The following is a 22,554-nucleotide window of genomic DNA, read 5'->3' as shown; positions in this document are numbered from 1 at the left end:
AATAACTAATGGGTACTAGGCTTAATACCTGGGTGACAAAATAATCTGTACAACAAACCCCCGTGACACAAGTTTACCTATGTAACAAACCTGCCCATGTACCCTGAACTTAAAATAAAAGTTAACATAAAAAAAGTCTGATTTGGGATTTCTCATTACAGCTAGTTTTAAATAACTAAGATTGACTGATACAAACACAGTAAAGCACCTTGGATATTATCATATTTTATAGCATATATAGAATTATTATTCTTGCATTTACATACACATTCAGGTCAAGTTTCATGAAACTGATGGCAGCAGTGGCTCATCAGGCCACTGCCAAGACACCGGCTGCAGTGAGGAGGTGCAGCCTGGGCCTTCTGCTCTATGGACCCATCCTTGGGTGCCACTGCAGCTGCCCAAGCCTAGCTGTAGCTCCTGGCATCTCTGTGCTCTTGGAGGCCTCGGAAGGCCTCCCAGTCCTTTGCAGGCTCAGAAGTGCCTGCTCCTGCTGCCTGGCCTCGTCCCACTCCCGGTGTCCACTCTGATCATGCAGTAAGGTTGCATCTGAGCCTGGGCACTGTCATAGCCCTGCTGGGTGGGTGCACACTTAGAACAGTATTGGGACACCAGCCCCCTGCCTCCTCAGCCCCCTTCTGGACTTTGGGCACTGACAAGCATGGGAGGAAATCCAAGATGGGGCTGAGGGCAGCTCAGCACTGGCCTGTGGGTGCCCCTTCATGTGAGCAGCCTGGATGCCATGGATGGTGGCAGGAGGCAGACAGGCTCCTGGGAGGAAGGTGGTGGGTCACTGGTGAAGCCCCACCTTCAAAGTCTGGGGGTTGGGCTGCCAGTCCTGTGGACTGGAGGTAGAGCTTGTAGTGCTTTTTCTTGTGCCCATCCATGGCTGCTGATGGACCAATCAGCATGCACTTCCCCCATCTGAAGACAATACATACCCCAGACTTAGCCAGAGAAGAGCAGTCTGTGGGGACGACCAGTTGCAGAGAGGAGCTACCCTCTCCAGGGCCTCATCTCTGCTGAGAACTGCAGAAGTTGGGTCGACCAGCTGCAGAGAGGACCTACCCTCTCTGCTGAGAGTTGAACAGATGTTGGGATGACCAGCTACAGAGAGGAGCTACTCTCTGTGCTGAGAGCGGAACAGATATTGGGAAGAACAGCTGCAGAGAGGAGCTACCTTCTCCAGGGTCTCCTTTCTGCTGAGAGCTGCAGACAACTGGATGACGAGCTGCAGAGAGGAGCTATTGTCTTCAGGGCCTCCTGTCTGCTGAGAGTGGCAGATGACCAAAATGATCAGCTGCAGAGAAGACCTACCCTCTCTCCTGAGAGCTGACCACTCACTGGGATGATCTGCCTACATAGAGGAGCCACCCATTTCAGGGCCTCCTCTCTGCTGAGAGCTGAAGACTCAATGAGACAATCTGCCTACAGAGAGGGGCTACCCTACTGCAGGTCTCCTCTGAGCTGTTCTCACATGCAGTAAACCTTCTCTTCATCTTGCTCACCCTCCACTTCTCTGCCTACCTCATTCTCCCTGGATGCAAGACCAAAACTTGGGCAGAGGCACCACTGGCCACAGAGGTTTTTAGCCAGAAAAGCAACACTGCAATCACAAAACTAGACTTATTTTGTAGAAACAAAATAATTGTGATTATTTTTGGTAAAAATAGGAGTGACTATAATAAAGACTGTATTTCAGTAGAAAACTGTAACACACCCATTATCAAATTCTGATCCTGTTCATTTTTTTGAAGTTTTATGTCCCTGTAAACTGGATTGAGTATTGGTTTTTCCTGTTTCATTAAAAATTAAAACTGCCCATTTCCCAAGCCCTTCAAGCTGAAGCTGGATGATTTTAGCTTCAGAAAAATCACTACAGCAGATCATGTATGAATAACTTTCATGCCTGCTGCTATGGGGATCACTTGGAGAGTTTACCAGGACACCCAACGACATAACCAGAGACATTCAAACTGCAAATGAGGTAAATCCATCAGACTGCAGCTGCCATGCTCATTTCATCTTCTGAAGATGCTTTACACTCAAATCTAGAAATCTCAACTAACTAGCCTCTGGACTAAAAAACTAAGATCATAGTTTGCTCAAAATATTAACCTCTGTTTTTCTTTTGTTTTCATAGATACATACCATGAGTTTTCTTTAAGCTATGTAATTTAACAAGAAAAACTTACACTCATATTGATAAGAAATGGTGTTTCTATGTCAACAAATCAGAAATAGTTGCCCCAAAATTAAAGACCTTAAGAAACTAATATGTTTTTGTTTTTTTTTTAAATCAGGTACTCCCTCCGTTATTGATTTATTTAGTTGATTAAATTCTGGAAACTCTGCTCCAGGGAATTTTTCAGTCCTCGGGTATTATTCTCCTGATTGTCGTTGCCTTTATATCCTGAGTGTGTCATAGTCTCTTACATGGTGGTTCCCACCAGCCACTCACTCATCAAATGATTGCCATCAAGGATTAGACAACTTGGATAAGTCAACAGCCTAACTACTCAAGCCTACAAAGACTATGCAATTTTGGATAGTGCTGACTATGTGATTTTACATCCCAGGGTAGCTGTTGATGATAATGGCATCTACAGGACTCTTTGTTCCAGTGACTACATCGGTAGCAGTAACTGAGAATAACGCTATATTGCTTGCTCATACTCTTAGCTTGCTGAAAGGATGACCAAAAAGGGAAAATTGTTAAAGTAAATTAAAATTGGAATCAGGCCTCAGGAATCCCCAAGAAAACAAAACCAGGTAGGCCTTATAAATTACCTCAAGCTGGCTTGATTTGCAAACATAAGTGAAACATAAGCTATTTCTTGTAAATGCCCATATTAAAGAAAAACAAAACTTATCTCAATCAATCAGAAGTAGCCAACAAACTTACATAATAGGGACTTTCCAACAGGATAGACCAAATAAAGCAGCTGTATAACAGACCACCAATCAATTTTTTTCTTTTTTGCTATACTTCTGTGTCCAACTTATAAAAGCCTCTCTCTTGCATTCCCTCAGTGGAATTCCTGAACTGCTTCTGGTTTGGAACTGCCCAGTTCATGAGCTGTTGTTTGCTCAAATAAACTCTTTAAAATTTTATATTTCAGACCTAAATATATGGAGAAAGATACTGTGCTCATAGACTGGGAGACTCAATACCGTTAAGATGTCAATTTTCTCCAACTTGATCTATGGATTCTATACAATCCAAATCCAAATCCTAGCTGGATATTATACAGAAATTGATAAGCAGTGTCTAAAGTTTATCTAGAAACATAGCCAAATCAATCTGGGAAAGAAGAGTAGGCACGGAGAGGCACTGTCCAGGTTGGAAGAAGACAATGAGGAGCTCCGAGAGAGCTCGCCCCTCCCTCCCAAAATGATTTCCGTGAGTTGCAGTTTTTCCTAGTCCGTTTTCCTTCCTTGAAGACAGGGCCCTGTCGGTTTGTTCACTCTATGTCCTTGGTGCCTGGAGCCTATTAAATGCTCAATAAATAATGATCAAAGGAATGTATGCATGCTGAAGAGACCACAGCTCATTTGCACACCATCTGCTCAAAGCTCCTGTTGTCTGTCCTCTCCTCTTTCAGTTTCCTGCTGTCCACTTAGCAAGTTTGCCTTTGTGGTTTAGCTTCATCTGTGTAAAAATGTCCCATGTGAGGACTGAAAATGTCAGGGCTCTTCTGATGTCAAATGATAGAAACGAAGTCAAACTAGCTTTAAAAAACTGTATTAATTAGCCAGTTAGTGGGATAAAGATGCAACGTTCAACAGGAATGTTGGTGCTTCCTTTCCATGGAGCTGCAAAGGCTGGTCCTTGGAGGTACCTCAGCAGCTCTTCAGAAGGTTGGCATGATTCCTGAAGACACCAGTTCCTAACTCCCCCACATCCTCTAGTGTCCCCCCAAAACCCAGATAGTGCCTGTCCACAGCCAGACCACCTTCCATATACAACCTCAGGGTGTTGGTTATTCTTTCCTTATGAGGAGGGATATTCCTTCGTCGATGGTTTTCAGAGGTTGGAAGAGACATTGACAGAGGAAGAAGTGTAGGAGGTAACGTGATGACGTACCAAGAACTCCTTACTGACCAGGCCATGCGTGGCCAGGATCTTGAGGAATCCGTGGTGAAACTTCTGGCCGATGAAGGCGTAGATGAGGGGGTTGAGGCAGCTGTGAAGGATGCCTAGCATCTCAGTGGCATCCAGGGCCCGGCCAATGTCATTGCGGTGCTCACAGATCTCCTTGATCACCTGGGTCCTCATGAGGGTGTCTGCGAGCAGGACCAGGTGGTAGGGCAGCCAGCAGAGCAGGAAGATGAGGACAACAGCAAAGATGACCCGCATGGCCTGGTGCTTCTGCCCCATGTGGGCCTTAAACAGCGTGCGCAGGGCGAATCTGTGTCAGAACAGCATGACCAGCAGCAGCACGATGAAGACAAAAGTGTGAGGCTCACTGCAACCTCTGCCTCTTGGGTTCAAGTCATTCTTTTGCCTCGGCCTCCAAGTAGCTGAGACTACAGGCGGGTGCCACCACACCCAGCTAATATTTTTGCATATTTAGTACAGATGGGGTTTCACCATGTTGGCCAGGCTGCTCTCGAACTCCTGACCTCAGATATCTGTCTGCCTCGGCCTCCAAAAGTGCTGGGATTACAGACATGAGCCACTGCGCCCAGCCAACAAACTATCTTGACCAAGTGATGCTTCTGGATCAGTGTACAAGTGGCATGGACAATGGGCTGGTAACAGTCCACGCTGATGCAGGACAGTAGTAGAATACCACTATAGAAGTTGACTTCCTTCAGGAGTGAGACCACTTTGCACAGGGGTGTGCAAAAATCCAGCCATTCACCTTGGAGGTGGCCTAGATGGGCAAGGTCAGGGCAAAGAGTAGGTTGACTAAGGCTGAGTTCAGCAGGTAGACATTAGTGATGAAGCGGCCAACATTGCTGTATAAGATGACCAGCACCACCGGGGAATTTCCCAGCAGGCTCAGTAGGAACACTAGGGCATAGGTAACGACCACAACATACTTGTTGAGTGTGTCAGTTTCCAGTCTACAGGGGCTGTAATCTTTTGCTGTAGGTGGCATGTCAGTGATGAATGCTCCTCACCAAACCACATCCATGAGTTTGTAATATTCCGTATCTTCTTCAGTTTCAGTCATGGTTTGATCTAACTGGAAGGTTAGATGGAAGGAAATGTGACTTAATAGCTTGGATTCAAGGTGCTCTCATCAAGGATGTGAGAGCAGTTACTGGGATATCCTTTGCTTCCCTGTTGGTTTGGCAACCAGAGCTCACCTTCCTCCTTTGCCTCCAACCTGGGCTTCTTGGAGGTTGGCTTCCCAGTGTTCTCCACCTTCCATAACTCCAAGGCCTGGCCTGAGTATGGGGTAAGATGGAATACGGGGAAAACGCCTTAGTCCTAGCTCAACCTACAACTGCCTCCTCTCGGCCTATGTCTCTACCTCTGTCCCTCTTTAGCCTTCTCTATCCTCAGCTGTGTCTGCGCATTCGGATAGGGGTACTAGGTTGGTCTTGCACATTCAGGGAAGGGCCAGCACTAAGCAAAATGCAAGAAGGCAAACCTGTTCCCAGGTGGCCCCTTCTATTATTTCCTTTCCTGTGTTCTCCCTGATTCTTAAAATTTACTAGGTGAAGGAAGTGGGGCCGGGCGCGGTGGCTCAAGCCTGTAATCCCAGCACTTTGGGAGGCCGAGACGGGCGAATCACGAGGTCAGGAGATCGAGACCATCCTGGCTAACATGGTGAAACCCCCTCTCTACTAAAAAATACAAAAAACTAGCCGGGCGAGGTGGTGGGCGCCTGTAGTCCCAGCTACTCGGGAGGCTGAGGCAGGAGAATGGCGGAAACCTGGGAGGCGGAGCTTACAGTGAGCTGAGATCCGGCCACTGCACTCTAGCCTGGGCCACAGAGCGAGACTCCGTCTCAAAAAAAAAAAAAAAAAAAGAAAGAAAAGAAGGAAGTGGTAGCAACACCTTGCATTAACCTGTATTTTAAGCCTTTTCCTCTGTTTAAAGGAATTTTAGCCATTTGAGAGGATAAAGCTTTAATCTTGGTCCTTGAATTTTCCCCCAAAATCTACAGAGTCATTCAAGACTTTTCAAATATTTTCCTATTGTGAAGAATTTTGCTGAAACAAAAATTTCCCAGAAGCCCAATATGTGAAATAGACAAAAGCTGAGCTGCTGTGGGGGAGGGTTTGCTGATCTCCCAACACAAATGACCCCTAAAAAGCCCCTCAAAGCCCCAGGGTTCTCTAGAGAACCATCTGAAAGCCTTTGGAAAATTACTTTGGTTGTAAGGACATCTAGCATGTGGTTCTCGTTCTATCCTGATTATACCATTAATAAGCCTCGTGACCTTGAGTGGGGTCTCATACCCCTATAGATTTCAGTTTTCTCATCTGCAAATCGAGGAAGACAGAGTCATCCACCTCTCATTTGCTGCCAGGCCTGAAGATCTATGATAAGTTCTCTCAGATACACACATTTTAGTACGTTCCCTCCCTACCAGTATTTGCATTTTCACCAAAGACAAAGTCTTAGGGCAAAGCAATAAACATCAAATTGGAAAACTGTCAGCCTCTTCCCATGGCGAGGTATAAAAAGAAGGGAGGAGGAGGTTGTGGCCTCTTCTTCACCTACCTCCATGTATGAAGTCAGAGTTTAGTACATGGTCATAAGCGAGGAGGAGGGCAGCCAGTTTATCAGAAATCCTCAGGTCCCACAGAAATGAACACGTTTCCTAAAATAAAGTCAAGCCAAGCCATCCTACCCCAAAGAAAATCCCAGCAAGCAAAGGTGGTTTCCAACCTGAGGCCCCAGCCGGGTGTGTCCAACCGTAGGAGCTGCAGCTCAGGGATCAGAGTGACTTAACAACTAGAGGGCACTTGATGAATAAAGGGAAATAAGGAAACCAAGTCAGACAACACCTCCCTTCTGAGCCCCACAGTTAAGTTATCTGGAGAAGAACACTTAAGTCAAGGGATCACAGACTTGTGATTAGAGACTGCCAGGGTCCATATGACCCAGCGCGGGTCCCAGGTGTGAAGCTGGGGTTGAGGGTCTGTTATCTGAATTCTCCACTCTATGGATGATCGTTTTCATTCTTTTCCTTTTCTTGAATTTATTTCCATTTGTTTATTCCAAAATTCCCTTGTAGATCACCTGTGAAAGCTTGCAACTGTCTGGTAAGAATAAAGGGGGAAGGATTTGGCTTTATAGCAGAGACTTCAGAAGGAGTCCTCTCTATGAGCAAATTGGGGACAATCCAGTGGGAAGGAGGTGGAGGGCTGCACTTGAGCTGTGTTTGGACAACAGGTACACAATCTTTACTTATTTTACATGCTTCTTTGAGGTAGTCTGGTGGGGATTTGAAGGGAAAATGAATGCTACTTTGCTGCTAGCCACTCTTTTGCACAACCAGTGCCAATGACCGGTTGATTTAAATGGCTCTGAGGCTGGGGGCATAGGCCACTCCCAGAGTCTGGATGGTTAGCAGAGAGACCATAGAGCTGGGGCAGTCCATGAATGGAAGAGCTGGGGTCAAGGTCACTGCTCTCCCCATCTCAGTAATGGAGAAAGGCTTCTCTGGGAACCTGCCTTAACTTTCCCTGGCAGCTAATGTCTGTCCCCTGGCTTGAGTCTTCTGGTAACTTCATCAATTCTCCATTATAACATGAACCCTACTATACTGCAATGATGTGTTTGCAAGTCTGCCCTCTCCCAGCCTGTGAGCAAGAATCCTCTTCCATTCATCTTTGTGTTCTCTTTCAGGGACTATAATAAGTGCTCAATCAACGGTTGTGGTAATAAATAATGGGAGACATTTCTACTGTGATTCATGGATCACGTGTCACCAGCGCGATTCATTGTCTATTGCTTTTGGTCACACACTCATACCACAGGTATGCCTGAAAGCTTCACTTCCACACAGCCCACCTGGTCTGCCTGCCCTTGTTCCTTCTCAACCATCCTCTAATGGAAGTGTAAATCTTGCCTTACCACAAACGTCAAATTTATCATGCCACAAATGCCTACAATTCTGCCACTGGCAAGCCTATTTTTAAAGGTAGATCATACTCTCCTGCTGGGTTCTCTTTTCATGTATAAATAGTGACAGGAAGTTTAAAGAGACAGCAGCCACTCTCAGTTTGCTTTTACTAATGTTGGTTTATCATGCTGTGAGGCCCCTTCCTTACTCACTGATAGAATCGCCATTGGATGAGGATGGTTTAAACCAGTTATGCAATCTATTGCCTACTCTCCCAGCCTTCTTTACACCTAGCAGTGGCCAAGGATACGATTTTGGCTAATGAAGGTCAAGGAGAAGGCTGTTGGGAGCTCTGGGAAAACCTTTGCTTTTCCTACCAAAAAGAAATAAAGACACTGCTTGGCACCCTCTCTCCCTTTTCTTTCCTTTTGCTTGTGACTGCTAGAGCTGCAGCAACCATCATGGGGCCATGAGGAAAAGGGCAAATGAATCAGAAAGAGGGCAGTCAGCCTTGGACATTGCTGAGCCCCCAACCAACATTAGCAAATGTTATGCGTAAAATAACACCACCAAAAAACCCCTCACCCGCTGTTTTTAAGCCACTGGGAGTTAGGTTTTTGTTACTAGCAGCTGAGGGCACTCTTCACTGATAACACGATCATCTAATTTGGGGTCTTCCAAACTTCCATTATCCCTAAACCACCTTTCACATTTTGGCCATGTCTGCTGAAGGGTAATATTCTTTAAATCGATTCACTTTTGTTAATTTAATTTAAAATGAATATGTAATGATTAAAATGAAAACAGATTCACCATGAATCACCCAAAACTGTTGCATTTTTACCGATGGAGCACTTTGCAAAAGCAAACTCAGCTCTGTCTATGTCTCTGATGCCCAAATTTCCTTCTGAGTTGCATCATCATAATAAACACAAATAAGGTCTTTAACCATGGCCATTTCAAGACCTGTTTTCCACAATTAATTGCTTTTTTCTGGTGTTTTTTTGAAAACTTTTTTTCAAGCAGCTATAATTCTAAGGTGTTATGTGTTCAAGGAGATTCATGGAAAGGACTCTGACATGTATAGGTTTTTGGTAACTTTAAGATCATACCATTGGACTGGGTAAGAATTTCCATAACTCTATTGAAGAGACTGATGCTATTATGAAACTTCTAATCAAGATCAAGCAGAACAAAGTTAATTACATGAGGTTAAATGAACTGAGGAGGATAATTTTTTTTATGAATTTTTATTTGAAATTTTGCTGGTTCTTTAAATATTTTGTTTGCTATAGTTTATGAAACTTTTTTTTTCTTTTAAACTATCTATAGATTACAGCAATTTGGCCAAATGTACTTTTGTGAACAAAAATGGAAACATTTACTTTTTCTCCATATAGGATCCTTCCAGAATTCAGAAACTATTTGTGAATATTCTTGTTTCTATGGTAATATAGTTATTTGTTTCCATTCAATAGGAATCAGCTCTCTTTATAACAGGATATATTGACAGTACTGGCTATATTCCTAGGGCATTGACTGGGATGTCATATTTGAAAATGTCCAGAGAAGGAATCTATAGGTATTGCTGGTGAAGTCTGAAGTCTGCTTTGGTTTGGCTTTCTAGCCTCAAGAGGTTTTAAAAAATCCAATTTGAGATTTCTTATCAAAAGTTCCAACAAAGCAAGCTTTAAAAGAAAACCTCTGTGGTCGATTACTATGTTTGCTGCATTTATTTAATTAGTCAGGCTGTGTTTGATGAGACTAAACTTATTTTGCAAATAAATTAGTCTTACTTTGATTATGTTTAATAGAAATGAGAGTGACTGTAGAGAGAAAAATTATGTTTCAGAAAAAAAATTATAGTGTGCCTGTTATTAGATTGTAGCTCTGCTCATTGTTTTTCAGTTATTATCTTTTTTTTTTTTTTTTGAGATGGAGTTGTGCGCTGTTGCCTAGGCTGGACTGCAGTGGTGCTATCTCCTCTCACTGCAACCTCCACCTCGCGGGTTCACGCCATTCTCCTGCCTCAGCCTCCTGAGTAGCTGGGATTACAGGTACACACCACCATGCCCGGGTAATTTTTTGTATTTTTAGTAGAGATGGGGTTTCACTATGTTGTTCAGGCTGGTCTTGAACTCCTGACCTCAAGTGATCCACCTGCCTCGGCCTTCCAAAGTGCTGGTATTACAGGTGTGAGCCACTGCGCCCAGCCTCAGTTTATTATTTACCTGTAGACTGGACTGGATCTTGACTCCTTCTAGATTCTTCCAATCCAATTTTCTCCCATGGAATTACAAAGAATAAGAACTGCCCTGTTCCTGAAGACTTATAAGCTGGAGCTGGGCAACTTGGTGTAAATTTCAAGGGAAAACCTTCATGCCTGATGTGTGTGCCATGCAGACATACCAAAATACCTGATGCCATAACCAGAGACATTTAAACTGCAAACCAGAATGAGAAGTTGATGACTTCACACTGTGGACAGTTTCCCCCAAAACACTGAAGAAGATTCCTCATCGTAACGAGTCTCTTACCTTTCTTAATTTCTCCTTGCTTATGTCTACCCCTTTCACTTGGCAGCATTATGCTGTAATTAGGATTTCACAGCCAGTAGCTTCTCTGGGTAACTTGAGGGAGTGTTGGTTCTGTCATATTAAACCCAAAGTTGTACACGACCTAAGAGATCCTTTAGGCCACCCAGTGGCTAACCTTAGCACCATCCCTAACTCACCTGTTTGTTCAAATTGGACCTGTCGTTCCTTTTATAGAGTTAGATTTCTAGACTCACTTGTTCTCACCCCCCTGTTCTAATTTAACCCAGTCATGGGATGCTAGGTAATGTGATTCCCTGTGACTTGGACTGTGAGCCCAGGAAGGACCCTGAGTCTCACTGCCCAGCTCTCTCCTTATACAAAGGAGGATGTAGAGCTTACAGAGGGCAAGTCTGTAGAGGGAAAGACTTATCTCCGGCCACACAGCAAGTTACCCAGTGGGGAGAAAATCCCAGCTCTATCTTGTAGGCCAGCATGTGAATATGAAGGTGTGGCCTCCACCGATTGAGCAGTCCCCGGGTGATGACACTGTGCTAATTGTTTAACATCTTTGTCCCATTCAATCCCCACATAACCCTGGGAGGCTAGAGGGGAACCTGGGGCACAGAGAAGGTAAGATTTTTATCCAACATCACAGAGGTACCCAGGATTTGAACTCAGGTCTGTGTGCCCAAAAGGCCCATGTTCTGGGCCCTGACTTGGTGTAAGTGACCCTGTGAGGGCTTATGTCATGTGGACACTAGGCTGGGGGTGTCCCCTCTTTCTCCATGGGGTGCCCTCAGCCTTGCCTGGGTACTCATCCTCCTCGAGACACCCACTCATTGTTTCCTGGGCCCCAGCTGAGTGGAAAATGTGTGTTCTTTGAGGAGAGGGTGCAGAAGTAAAGTGCAGCCCCAGGGCTGGGCCTGAGCAGATGCTGCGTGTGTGTGCGGAGCAGGGCGCCTGGTTTTAATACTGCCTTTCTCTCCAGGGGGATCTCATCCTCTTCTCCTCCCGATGGGTCCTGGGGCCCAGAGAGGGACATTGTGGCCTTGACAGCTGGTGGCCTTATTCTGAGATCCTAGTCAAGACCAGGTATGGAGTGGAAAACCCAGGTGTCCTGCCTCCCAGGCTGCGGCTGCTGGAGTTTGGAGTGGGGTGGCAGTGGTGCAGCAGTGGAACACAGTGGAGGGGAGGGGAGAGGGAAACGGAGGTAAATGAGGGAGGTGGGTGGGACATGGGATTTAGGGAGGATGGGGTCAGAAGTCCAGAGACGTGGGTCTCCATCCTGGCCTGGCTACGCACTCACTGTGTGATCTCGGGCAAATCACTCACCTTCCTTGAGCCTCAGTTTCCCCACCTGTAGACCAAGGATTGGACTGATGGTCTCGGCAGCCTCTTCCAGCTCAGATCCTGTGTGAAATTTATCTTCCCTGGCTCCTGGTATTACTCCCCTTCTATCCCCGTAAGTTCCAGGGTCTCCCTGCTACTCACCCAGGAGAGCCTGGCTGGCTGGGGTACGAGAGCGCGGCTCTGCTGCCTGAGCCCCTCCCTAGTGACAGTGCCTTGCAGAGCTGTCCCAGGATTTACAGCCTGGGAAGAAGTGACTCAGTCTCAGCCCAGCAGCCTGGAGGGGGAACCTGGCTCACAGCGGTGGGGGAACGGAAGACGCTGCAGGGAAGAAGTGGTAGAGGCAGGATCCAGGGCACTGGGGCAGAATAGTGAGATGGGAAATGGGTCCTCAGGCCGGCCTGGGGTAGAGTCACCTGTTGGCCAAATGAGGGCTGATCCATTGTGGTTAGTGGGACTGCTGCTAGTTTCCTTTTCGTTTTCAGCACTTGCTCCTGCCTTTCTTCCTTCTCGCCACCAGGGGGCAGAGGGAGGCCGTGGAGCTCCGCAGCTGCTGTTCCTGTGGTTGTCTCTTCCGTGTTGTTTGGTTGGGCTGTGAGGCGGCGCTCCAGGGTGGGGAGGAGAGGGCGAGGTTCCCACCACGCTGCTCCTTCCTCTCTCCACCTTAGTGAGCTGAGCGGTCCCCGTGAGTGCTGGTTACCAGTGCCGACCCCCCAGTCCTGATCCCATTCCCAAAAGGATGGATGTGAGACCACCAGTGAGATCCTGTGCCCAGTAATGGGCTAGGCGGGTTTCCCACGTGGGCTGGGGCCTCCCATCCTCGCTGTGCTCTGCCTCCTTGAGGCTGGGGTCTTTCCATGCCGGGTCCTCGTTTCTCCAGGCTGGGCTGCCCCAGAGGCTAGTATCGGGGAAGCGGAGCAGGGGCCTGGGAGGACGGCTGTTTTCACAAACCCCAGGAACCGCATCTAAAAACCAGCACCAGGGATGCCCCAGAGTTTCTGCCCTGGGCTCGGTCCTGCACCTATATCCCCCATGCTGAGGCTGCGTCCCCATCTCTGTCCCTCATCTCTGCCTCTTCCTCATTGTCTCCCTTTATCTTCTCCCTGTCCCTCTGTCATGTTCTTGGTGTGTTTCTCACCCTGCCCCCCAAGTCAGACAGTCTGAAGTTCCTGTCCCGAGGACTCTACCATTGCCACCCTCTCTTCCCCCCTCCCTGAGGTCGGCTTCATCACTGGCTGTGTCCGGGACCGGTATTGCAGACCCTCATCAGACCCCACAATGGGGGCTCCTGTCGCTGCTGGCCGTAAAGGCAGGGACTGTGTCGGGGCCAGACTGGGGGGGCGTTGCTGCTCCCCTGCCAATGTCGCAGGCGCTCGGGGCTGAGCTGTAGCAAGGGCTGGGGGCGGGCCGGCTCCTGGGGCTCCCGCGTCTCCGCCCCTGCCCGCCGGGCGCCAGGCCGGATGGGCTGCACTGTGAGCCTGGTGTGCTGCGAAGAGCTGCGACCCGGGCCACCCTGCGGTCCCCAGCCCTCGGGAAGTCCCTGGGCCTCGGCGCGGGCTGGGTGCTGGGAGCCTCAGGGTTTGGCCTGTGCGGAGAGAAGGCAGCTACTGCTTCAGGTCGGGGCTGCGGGAATGGGTGAGGGAGGATGCCCCGAGTCGGGAGCTGGCGGTTGGCAGAGCCCAGGGCACCTGACACAGGTAAGAAGCCAACCCAGGACAGTGCCAGTCCGCTTGGGAAGTGTGGGAAGGCAGGTGGACCAAGGGGGAGGCAGGACCAGGACCGGGTGAAGGGTCCTCCAGTTGGGTGGAGGGCTCCCCTGGGTCTCTTGTGCCCTTGGGAAGAGGGTGATATAGGACCTGACTCCTAGAAGGGCAAATAGCTTGGGTGAGGTTGGTTTAGGAGCCATCCAAGAGGGGCAGGCCCGGAGTGCTGGGGCAAGGTAGGGAAATGGTTAATCTTCCTTGCGCTGGGCCAAAGGGCAGCTCTGGCAGTGTCCCTTGATTTAGAGGGCTCTGGAGTTAGGAGGGTGGGGGCCACTGGCACAAGAACTGCCCAAGGATGGTGGGGACAGCTGGCCTCTCACCCCTGCCTTCTCTGTGCTGGGTAAGTCTGGGAGACTAGCAAGTGGGGAGCTGACCTGGCAGTGGGGACAGGTCTGAGCTGGGAGGCAGGTGTCTGTTCTGGAGGAGGTGTCTGCCAGGGAACCACTAGGCCTGGTATAGATGTGGTGCTGGTTTCTCCCTGGGAGAGTAGGAGGAGGTGTTTGGGGTCACCAGGGATGGGTAATTCCTCTCTAGGTCCCTGTGACCTCAGGACTCACTGTTGGTGGGTCTTCTTTCTTCACCCGTGTCCCTGCCTCCCCACCTCCCACACAGTCACCTTTGACATGGGGCGGGTGCCTATTGGGCCAGGTGAGGTTGGGCAGGGACAGGGACAGGCAGTGGGGCTGAGATGGAGGGAGGAGCCGGGGCTCTGGAGGTGGATGATCAAGGGGAGAAGGAGGGGAGGGTGGGTGTGCCGCTGTGTGACAGTGGCAGGGACAGGGATGGGGATGAGTGTCTGTCTGCATCAGATGAGCTGGTTTCTGAGAGGCCTCTTGGGAGAGCCTGGAGCTCGCCTGTGACTCCCTCCCTCCTCTATCTGTGGGGATCAAGCTCCATCCCAGCTGCTGTGCCCCGACTCTGGCTCCAGTGGGGGTTGCTGCTGCTCAGGGCTCCCCGCTTCAGGGGCTTAGGGAAGAGCAGCCTGCACCCATCACCTGGGCCCTCACTAGAGGAGGGGTGACACCCTCGTTCTTGGGGTGGATAAACATCTCCTGGGTGCTGATCCCCTCAGGAGCCAGGGTTCAGTGGCTACCCAGACATCTGGGCTGCCTGCCAGGGCACTCCTAATGCCAGTCCTGCTGCAGACACACCCCCCATTCCTGCCCCAGGTCCTGCCATAGGCCCAGTGTGTCTCCCTGAGCCACAGCCTGAGCTCCTGCTGCCTGTGTCCACACCCAGCCTCGCTATTCTCCTGTCCCCTCAGCACACCCCTCTCCTACCCAGGCCACATCGCCCCTTTCCCCTGTCATGCTGCCTCCTCCTCCACGAGCAGACTGTCCTCCTCCTTCTCCTGGACTGCCTTGTCCCCCAGCCCTCATTGCCCACTCCTCTTTCTCCCCTGGCCAGCTTTTGGCTCCTGCTGCTCTCCTTGGCTTCGAGAGGGTGCATGTCTTGGCTCTTAGGCTTCCAAGTCCAGCTCTGGGTTGTCAGTGCCTGCAGCTGTGGGCTCTGCCCCTCCCAGGTGGCCTATCTCGGTCCCACAACTGCCCTGCACCCTGAGCCCTCCTATGGTCCCACATGTCAGCCTCAGGAGCAAGAGGCTGGGTTTGGCACCCTCCTGAGCCCTCCCGCCAAGCCTTCTGGGTGCCAAGGGGCCTGGCGGGCATCTCTGGGTGCCAGTCATGCCTCCTTGCTCTCTGCTGTATCCCAGGACAAGTGGGTGCTTGTGGATGGGGCGGGAGCAGTGGGGAGCAGACTCCGGGCTGTTGTTGCCTCTTCTGTTCTGCAGTCAGCTCTTCTGGCTCTGCTTCTTTCAGCCCGGAGACCCACTAAGTTAGAAGTTCTCCCGGGGCCTGGTCCTGCAGCCTCCTCTGCATTCCTGTTGTGCGACCTGCACCCCTTTTGGAAGTTCTAGGATCTGGCCTGACTCCCTCCCCCATGGGTTGGATGACCTCCTCTTCCTCTCTCTCTTGTTATGTAGCATCAGAGACCCCAGAGCTGAAAAGGATCTTAGTGCTTCTGAGTCTTTTGAGGACACAGATCCCTTTGAGAATCTGATGTGTAACCTATGGGTGCTCTTGCTAGGGAGAAGGTACACACACACACACACACACAGGCACACTCACACACTCATGCAAGACACACTCATACACACACAGACACGCTCACACACACACACGCACTCATACGGTCACACACAGACATGCTCTCACACACACTCATGCACACAGACACACACACTTATGCACACAGGCACACTCACACACACACAAGACATACACACAAGGCACACTCACACACAACACATACATACACACACGCTCACACGCAACACACACACTCATACACTCACACACAGACATGAACACAGACACGCACACACAGGCACACTCACACACTCACCCAAGACACACACTCATATGCACACATACACACAACACACACTCTCACACTCATACACACTCACACAGACATGCTCACGCATACACTCTCACACTCATACACACTCACATAGACACACTCACACACAACACACACACTCATACACTCACACACAGACACACTCACACACACTCATACACCCACAGGCACACTCACACACAAGACACTCATACACACACAGACATGCTCACGCTCAACACATACACACTCATACACTCACACACAGACATGCTCCCACACACACTCATACACACAGACATGCTCACACACTGACATACACACACACTCACACTCATACATGCTCATACACACAGTTCACACACATGCTCACACACACACATGCTCACACATATACTCACACACTCATACACATGCTGACACACACACTCGTACACACACGCTTACACACAGTCTCACACACACACTGACACACAGACACACACTTAGCCACTGTGCAAACATACACAATGTCATATATTTCTTCAAGCCCCACTATAGCCCTGATTTATCCACCCCCTGCATTTCAAACCAGCACACTGAGGACCAGAGTAGGGGTCCTCAGTGTGACTTGCCCAAGGTCACACTAGAAGTGAGTGTCGGCACTGGGACCACATCCCAGGAGTCCCGGGTCCAGATAAGTGAGGGTTTCATCCCCAGATGCAACTACTGCTTTCCCCAGAGGCTGCCTGTAAGGCCATTCGTTTATTCAACACTGATGCAAGCATTTTTGAGCGTCAGCTATAGGCCAGGCATGGAGCTTGGGGCTGGGGATAGGGTAGAAAGCAGACAGCCCGGGTCCTTGCCCTCAGGGGGTTGTCAATCTAGTGGGAGAGATGGAACAGACTGCAAACAAGTCGTTGCACAGAGAAATGCATGACTGGAGACAGTGCTATGGAGGCCAAGTTCAGGATGTGACTGGTAAGGATCCCAGAGGGATCGCACCGGGAAGGTGAAGGAAGTGGCATCTGAGCGAGGAGCCGAAGCAAGAGCAGCTGGGAGGAAGAAGCATTCCAGGTGGTCGGAGCAGCACACCTGAAGGTCCTGGGATGCAGAAGAGCCAGGACCTGTTACAGAAGTGGACAAAGGCTTTCCCTGGCTGCTCCTCGATCCCTGGGAGCCCTTGCACGCATGCTGTATGTATATGGATTGGGAGGGTGAGAGTCAAAGCAAGGTGCCTGGGAGGCGGGGCAGCCGTCTACAGGAGGTGCTGAGTGGTCAGGGTTAGAGATGGTTGGTCAGGGAGAGGGCTGAGTGGGGCCATGACTAACTTGGGAGAAAGGACTGGACATGGAGATGGCTTGCATGTGGAAGGAACTTGTGGAAGGAACTTCTTCCAACTTGCAGGAGGACGTTGAAAATAACCCCTCTCATCTCACAGAGATGGTGGCTGTCAAGGTATTTGTATTAGTGTGTTGAAATATTTCATAAACACAGAAAAGTGTACGAACTTCCTGCTGACAGAAAACACGCATGTACTCACATACCTGGCACGCAGAGTCTGGAAACAGAACAGTGCCAGCTCTCAGAATGTGCCTCCTGCGCCTTCCAGTCACTAATCCCCCTCGGAGGGCAGCTCGCGATCCCGACTTCTAACCACAGGGAGTTGCCTGTTCTAGAATGTCTAATAAATAGAAGGCACTTGTAATCAATGGAGCACATCATATGTATTCTTTTGTGCTCAATATCATGGTTGTGAATTTTATCTACATTTCCGGGTGTGGTTTCGAGCGTTCCTTCTCATTGCTGGACAGCATCCCACTGTGTGAAGACATGCTGGCGATTTATCCATTCTGCTATTGACAGGCATTCGAGTTGTTTCTAGTTTTGGGCTACTGTGAATAGACTGCTAAGAACACTTTCATGCATGTCTTTTGAAGATCATGAACTCAGATATCTGTTCGGTATATGTATCCCTCCATTTCGATGATGTCTCTGGAAGACCTGAGTGTCTTGGAATCAAAGGAATCATTTGATGAAGGGAGAACTTCAGCATTTTGACGTTGGGGGTGAGGGATGCCTTGGGGATGGGAGAAGATTCTCTAGCACCCTCTTATGTCCCTTTGTAATGATTCTTCTCAATTCACTTGTCCCCAGGCCTTGTGGGCCTCAGGAGGGAAAGGAGGAAGAACCTCTGGAGTCCTGCTTTGGAGTGGGGTGGGTGGGGGTCCACCGATCACCTCTCTTACCCACCCTCTGGAGGCAGGCTTGGGTCCCTAGCATGGGTAGGGGGTGTGAGGCTGAAGATAGGGCCACACCCTCTATTTGTTTGCTCTTTCCAGAAGGGCAAGAAGCCAGCCACTGCCTCCTTGTTTGATGTATGAACTTGCCCAGGGCTCCTGGCACTGGGACAGAGCCTGGTGCCAAGGGCAGGCAAGCTAAGGCAGACCCCAGAGGGGCCGCAGCCTGTGAGTGGGAAGTGTAGGCTGCCATCTGCAGAGAGGCCAAGGAGTGGGGAGGAAAGGGGACCCAGGCTATGCTTAGGGGCCAGGTCCCCTTGCTGACTGTCCCAGCTCTGATTTTTAAATTCACCTCCACCCCCAAGACCCCAGCCTGGTGCTTTTGGCCAGCCCTTCTGCCTCCTAGCCTGAGTAGCTGTAAAGCCCAGAGCAGGAAGCTGCAAATCTACCCCAGGGATAGGGGATGGCAGACCCCAAGCCCTAGGGTTCCTTTCTGGCCTGGGATATGAGAGTGCTGAGTGCTTCTGCTGCTGTCTGTTTAAAGTGTGTCTCCCCGGTAAGTCCACGAGCCAGGGTTTTCAGGCCAGTGCCAAGCTTCAGTGAGCCTGGCATCCCAGGAACTTAGCAAAGGACCTGGGACATCTGGATACTCAATAAAGGTTGCCCAAGGGATGACTGGATGAATGGTGAGAGGCAGACAGGTAGAGATCCCACAGACAGGAGAGAGAATGCAGATAGGGCAAATGCAAGAGGATGGTGGTGAGAGGCCTGGGTGGGCTGCTGTACGGGATGGAGCTGTTCTGTCTGGGAAATAGTGGCTTTCCCTGCGCCCGGGGCTCCACCTGAGCCTGAGCTTCTCTGGGCACCCAGCAGGGGGGTGCAGGTGTGGAGATAGGGGGTTGGAGTAAGGCCAGTGGGGGCCAGCTCACGCATGGCTGGAAGTCAGATAGGAATGTGTACAGGGTCAGGTGAAGTCAACTGACAGAAGGACTTTTTGAGGTTTGAAGAGCATGAGAAAGGACTTAAGAGCCTGGTGACCAGCTGGGGCTGGCAGAGGTGGCAGTCACCAGGATGCTGGAGAGGGGTGTCCTCTGGGCTAGCTGGTCTTGGCATTCCTGCCAGCATCCCTTCCCAGGAACTTCTGAGCATTGCCATCAAATCCCACTTCACCCACCTCCTCCTGCCATGGCTGAAACTGAGAGGGATCTAGGGTGGCCTGGAGTCTCCTGATTCCTTAGAGTCCTCTGACCCAGCCTGCAGTCTGCAGGGCCTCTGGCCTGCAGCCTCTGGGTGGATGCTGGCTGTGCACTGGGGAAGCCTCTGAATCCTCACCTGTCTGCTCACCTTTCAGCCCCTCTGCCTTTCCGCTCACCTCTTCCTCCACTCATCTGCCACCTTCCCTTTCTCTATCCCCCCTCCATCCTTGAGCCAGGCACCTTTCCTCTCTCCCACCGTCCCCTCACCTCTGCCAAGCCCCATGCATACATATGCCATCTCTACTCCATCCTCTCCTGGGAGGTCAGTGCGGGAGGCAGAGGGTCCAACACATCACCCTGAGACACTGTGCCCAGGGCTGTCACCTGGTTCTAGAGCAGGGACTGGCCTGTTCTGCTTGGGACAGTCTGGAAAGCCCTCCCAGAGGAGGCGACACTTTGAACAAGTTCCTAACAAGTTTGAGCAGGAGTTCACCTACCCAGAGGGAGAGGCAAGGCCATTTCGGTCAGGCGCAGAGGTGCTAGAAGCATGTGGCCCTTTCAGGGAGTGGAGTGGTTAAGTGTGGGTGCAGAGTAGGGTCGGGGGAGAGGCAGGATCAGAAGCTGGGAAAGAGGTGGGTCTGCATGCAAAGGGCCTTGAATGCCAAGCTGAAGAGTTTGGGCTTTACACTTATGTGTAGGCCAAGGAGTCCCTGAAAGGCCCCCGAGAGAGGGACTGATGTTTTAAAGTATCCCTGGCTCAGGGTGGAAGACGACAGGCGGGTGTAGGGTTACTGGAACAGCCGGTGGGCGTTTCTCACATGGCTGGGCCAAAAGGGAATGAGTGTGTGTGTGCGTTTGGTTGGGGCGGGGTGGGGGGGCTGCAGTATAGGTATTGTGTTTACCGTGAAGCCTCTCCTCCCTTCGTGGACCCCTGGAAGCCAGCTGCCGTTCCTCCTCCCTGACTTATCCTCCACCAAGCCCTCAACACCCCAGCCAGTAGCCCCAAGAACTTAAACCCGCCAGGCCAGGATCTGAGCCAAGAGCTCACCTCGTGGCTGGCCCTCTGCCATGTCCTCTTGGCTCAGTTTCACCTGCTGCCCGTCCAGACATCACTCCCTTGGGGAATGGGCAGGGCACAGCCTGGCTTTCTTGGGACCCTGGACCCAGACTAGGCATGTCCATCCTACCCTTGAGGGGTTGGATGGAGAGGAGGGGAGGGATGAGTTGAGCTGGAGTCTCCTGACCTGGGTGCTGTGAGGGGCACCTGTGGCGCAGCCTCCTGACATATGCAGTGGGTGGGGAAAGGGCTGGAGGGAGGTGGGGGATGGGGAGCGTTTGGCCAAGGATGGCCAGAAGTGGTTGGGTGGGAAAGTGCCCTACAGCCATCTTTTCCTTTCTCTACTGCTTCCTTGGGTCCAATATTCCAACCTGGCCCTGCTCTGGGGAGGTAGAGGGGCTTTTGCTTGCGGGGTCAGGATTCTCGGGGCCAGATCGGGCTCTGCTCCTGGTCTATCCTGGTCTCCTGTCTGCCTCCTTTCTCTCCTTCCGTCACTCTCATGCTCCATCTGTGTCTTCCTGTGAGTCTGTCTTGTCCACTCCTCAGGAGCCTCAAGTCACTTTTCTACCCTCTTTCTTCCCCCAGAAGGCAGGTGGTAGGGATGGCTGGCATCTGTGTTATAGTGTGAGGGAGTAGGTGTACAAGCAGCCTTCGAGCTTACACTGAGTTCCACTTGGGCTTGGCCACTTAAGGGCTGTGTGTTGATGAAGATCTTATGTAACCTCTCTGTGCCTTGGTTTCCTCCACTGTCCTAAAAGCATTTAGTACAGGGTGGGACATATTGATAGCTCTTAATCAAGATGTTACTATTGGTGGTGTCATTATCTAAGGGATTTAGTCTAAGTCCTCTGAGAAACAAGATAGGATAGAATGGAGGATTTTACTAGGGGAAAAGCCTGATTTTGAAATGAAAGAGCTAGGGGAGGCTGGGAGAGCCTCACACTGCAATGTAAACCTGACCCCAAGGGGAGGAGAGAGGAAAAGAGGCCTGGGGGAAGCATCCTAACCTCACTGCACTCCGAGGGGAGTTCAGCAAAGTCAACAGGGAACGTGGAGGTGAAGTTGATCTAGAAAGACTGTCCCTAGTGCCAGTGAGATGATCACACCTGTCATCCCAGCTACCCGGCAGGCTGAGACGGGAGGCTCACTTGAACCCAGGAGTTTGCGGCTGCAGTGAGCTATGATTGCACCATTGCAGTCCAGCCTGGGGGATCTCTAAATAATAGAAATTAAAAAAATAAAAAACAAATTAAAAAAAAGAAATCCTGTGTCTCCCAGGCAGGGGTCTGCCTTAGTATCGCCACTGCACTCTGCCAATGGCAGGGAGAAGCCTGTGGGGGGCCTTGCCTCAGCAAACACAACAATGGATTTTAAAGTACGCAGCTAGGCCAGGAGCAGGGGCTCACACCTGTAATCCCGGCACTTTGGGAGGCTGAGGTGGCCAGATCACCTGAGGTCAGGAGTTCGAGACCAGCCTGGCCAAGATGGTGAAACCCAGTCTCTACTAAAAACACAAAAAATTAGCTGGGCATGGAGGCGCACGCCTGTCATCCCAGCTACTCGGGAGGCTGAGGCATGAGACTCTCTTGAAACTGACAGGCAGAGGTTGCAGCGAGCTGAGATCCTGCCACTGCACTCCAGCCTGGGTGACAGAGCGAGACTCTGTCTCAAAAACTAAACTAAAGTAAACTAAACTAAACTAAAGTAAACTAAACCCAACTAAACTAAACTAAAGTAGGTAGCTGGGGCCCCCGTCATTTCTGCTTCCTGCAGCAGGAGGTCTGCGAGGTGCATTCTTGTAGCTGCTGCAGGACTTTGAGGGATGAAGAGGTCCAGGGCCTTTGGTCCAGGGAGTCAGAGGTAGCATGGGAGGGGTGGGCAGAGGTGACCCAAGAACCTAGAAGGAGGCAGCAGGCTGGGCCCCAGGCTACCATGCTCCCTCCAGGCCTAGGCCTGTTCATTAGGCTGGCTCCTGGCATTAGGCTGGCTCTTGGCTGTTGAG

General features: G+C 50.4%; 1 protein-coding gene and 1 pseudogene across 1 annotated transcript in view; both read right to left on the bottom strand.

The window, feature by feature from the left end:
* Positions 1–12,394, bottom strand: part of RUFY4 (RUN and FYVE domain containing 4) — a 62,530-nt gene extending 50,136 nt beyond the window's left edge. Inside the window, exons 1-3 of the mRNA XM_025404776.1 lie at positions 12,319–12,394; positions 12,062–12,238; positions 11,903–11,980 (exon numbers count right to left, since the gene is read on the bottom strand). The gene's annotated coding sequence lies outside the window, so the exon portion shown is untranslated. The remainder of the gene's footprint in view (positions 1–11,902; positions 11,981–12,061; positions 12,239–12,318) is intronic.
* LOC112635886 lies at positions 4,028–20,565 on the bottom strand (annotated as a pseudogene).
* Positions 20,566–22,554: the final 1,989 nt, after the last annotated feature.

The sequence above is a fragment of the Theropithecus gelada genome, chromosome 12, assembly GCF_003255815.1.
Source record: "Theropithecus gelada isolate Dixy chromosome 12, Tgel_1.0, whole genome shotgun sequence".
NCBI classification, from domain to species: Eukaryota; Metazoa; Chordata; class Mammalia; order Primates; family Cercopithecidae; genus Theropithecus; species Theropithecus gelada.
The sequence above is the reverse complement of the archived record's forward strand: the minus strand, read 5'-3'. Positions and strand labels throughout refer to the sequence as shown.